Consider the following 3029-nt stretch of genomic DNA (forward strand, 5'->3'; position numbering starts at 1 on the left):
AGCACCTGCCTTGCAAGCAGGCGGTCGTGAGTTCGATCCCTAGTACCGACAAAAAGTTAAAAAAAAAAAAAAGTCCTACATAACAATAACAATAGAGCAAACAGATGGCAAAATCTACAATAACCTCACTATAGCCTAACATCAAAGAATTGGGGACTGAACCAAACAGATATCAATATGTCACTCTTAATTAAGTGGGAAGGTAGGATCTTGGAACAGAGAAAAGCCAAGAACTTCCTACACACAGAAAACATCCCTAAGGAACAGACTTTCCCAGAGAGGACTTGATACTAGTGATATAGTTACGCACTACAAAAATTTACAAGAATCAACACAGAAAACAAAATAAAAAATTTTTTGGCGTCAGAAATCAAACTCAGTACCTTGTGCTTGCCAGACAGGCACTGTGCCACAAAATACATTTTTTTGGAAATAGAAAACAATAAGACACAGAGCAAGATGCAATCTAAAACCTTTAGCCAACTCAGAACAAGTCCAGGGGACAACAGGATAGAGGAAAATGGAAGACACATACCTGAAATTTCTGAAATGACAGAACTGAAGTGAAGAAGAAAATCTATTAGGTTATAGAAGAAATCAGATGAGAAATAATCTCTCAGGAAAAAAAACCATGAATTGTCATAATTCACGAAGGAATTACTCAGCAAATCTAGAGAAGAGATAGTTTAAACAATAGATGATGGCTCATTGAACAGTACTGGCAGCTTAGCAGGTGTTTTTGTGTTTTCTTTACCAGGTGGGCCAATAAATAAGCAACCATGTTGAAGGGATCTGCTGTTGGTGTCACACACTTCTGTGTGGGTGTCTTGCAGCATGGGAGATGATTGCCAGTGATCAGGGAAATCAAACCACTCCAAGTTACAGCACTTCATTGACACTGAATTGGAGATGTTACAAAAAATCAAGTGGCAATGAACCCCACCAACACAGTTTTTGATGCCAAGTGTCTTATTGGATGTAGGTTTAGTGATGCTGTTGTCCAGTCTGATATGAAGCACTGGCCCTTCATGATGGCAAATGATGCAGCTGGCCTAGGGCTCAAGTAGAATACAAAGAAGAGACAAAGAATGTCTTTCCAGAGGACGTATCATCTATGGTGCTGACAAAGATGAAGGAAACTGAAGAAGCTTATCTTGGGAAGACTGTTATCATTGCTGTAGTTACTGTGCCAGCTTACTTTAATGACCGTCATCATCAGGCAACCAAAAATGCTGCAGCCATTGCTGGTCTTAATGTACTTAGAATTATCAATGAGCCAACAGATGCTGCTATTGCCTATGGCTTAGAGAAAAAGATTGGAGCTGAAAGAAATGTGCTGATTTTTTATTTAGGAGGTGGCACTTTTGATGTGTCAGTCCTCACTATTGAAGATGGAATCTTTGAAGTGAAATCTATAGCTGGTGACACCCACTTAGGTGGAGAAGATTTTGACAACTGAATGGATAATCATTTTATTGCTGAATTCAAGCACAAATATAAGAAGGACGTCAGTGAGAACAAGACAGCTGTCTGCCAACTTCATACTGCATGTGAACAAGCTAACAGAACCCTCTCTTCCAGCACCCATGCCAGTATTGAGCTTAATTCCTCTTGAAGGAATTGACATCTTTACCTCCCTTACTCATGCTCAATTTGAAGAGTTGAATGCTGAGATGCTAAGCTTGACAAGTCACAGATTCATGACATTGTCCTGGTGGGTGGTTTTACTTGTATCCCCAAGATCCAGAAGCTTCCACAAGACTTCTTCAATGGAAAATAATTGAAGAAGAGCATCAACCCTGATGAGGCTGTTGTTTATGGTTCAGCTATCCAGGCTGCCATCCTATTTGAAGACAAGTCCAAAAACGTTCAAGATTTGCTGTTGTTGGATGTCACTCCTCTTTCTCTTAGTATTGAAACTGCTGGTGGAGTCATAACAGTCCTCACTGAGCATAATACTATCATTCCTGTCAAACAGACACAGACCTTTACTATCTACTGTGCCAACCAGACTGGTATGCTCATTCAGGTATATGAAAATGAGTGTGCTATGACCAAGAATAACAACATGCTTGGTAAGTTTGAACTTACAAGCATACCTCCCACCACTTTGTGCTGTTCCTCAGAATGAAGTCATTTTTGATATTGATTCCAATAGCATCTTCAGTGTCTCTGCAGTGAACAAAACTACAGGCAATGAGAACGAGATTACCATCATTAATGATAAAGGCCATTTGAGCAAGGAGGATATAGAGCATATGGCCCAGGAAGCAGAGAAGTATGAAGCTGAGGATGAGAAGCAAAGGGACAAGGTGTCCTCCAAGAATTCAGTGCAGTCCTGTGCTTTCAATATGAAAGCAACTCTTAAAGATGAGAAAATTCAGGGCAAGATCAATGATGAAAATAAACAGAAGTTTCTTGACAAGTGTGATGAAATCATCAACTGGCTGGATAACAATCAGACTGCAGAGAAGGAAGAATTTGATCAGAAGAAGGTGCTGGAGAAACTCTGCAGTCCCATCGTCACCAAGTTATATCAGAGTGCAGGGGGCATGCCTGGAGAAATGCCTGCAGGTTTCCCTGGTGGAAGATCTCCTCCCTCTGGTGGTGCTTCCTCAGGGTCCACCACTGAAGAGGTTGATTAAGCCAACCTCAAATAGAAAGAGTTAACATTCTTTCACAATAGTAATGAAGTTGAAAGACGTAAATTTGTAGCAAACTCTGTGGCAGTTATTAAAGTTTAACTGCTATGGTAAAGTATTGGGCATTCTCAATACTTGAACAATGGAACATGTACACAGGGAAAAGATAACATTGCAATTTTTAAGCAGTATACTATAAGTGGAAATACAATGTCTTCAATAAAACTATTTAAAATTGGCACCATTAAAAAAAAGATTATGAGACCAGTGATTTAGCTCAGAGGCACAGCTGCCTGGCAAGGTGAGGCCCTGAATTTGATTCCCAGTTTAAAAAACTAGATGATAAGAGGAAAGGATAGGAAATGTGAATAATAAACATAAGAAAGA

The 3029-nt window shown here is 39.7% G+C and overlaps 1 pseudogene; it reads left to right on the forward strand.

Moving 5' to 3' along the window:
- Positions 1-779: 779 nt before the first annotated feature.
- Positions 780-2645, forward strand: LOC111753270 (heat shock cognate 71 kDa protein-like; annotated as a pseudogene).
- The last annotated feature ends 384 nt before the right edge of the window (positions 2646-3029 follow it).

Source organism: Cavia porcellus, unplaced genomic scaffold (assembly GCF_034190915.1).
Source record: "Cavia porcellus strain 051 isolate PalLab524CR breed Dunkin Hartley unplaced genomic scaffold, mCavPor4.1 scaffold_2, whole genome shotgun sequence".
In the NCBI taxonomy this organism is placed as follows: domain Eukaryota; kingdom Metazoa; phylum Chordata; class Mammalia; order Rodentia; family Caviidae; genus Cavia; species Cavia porcellus.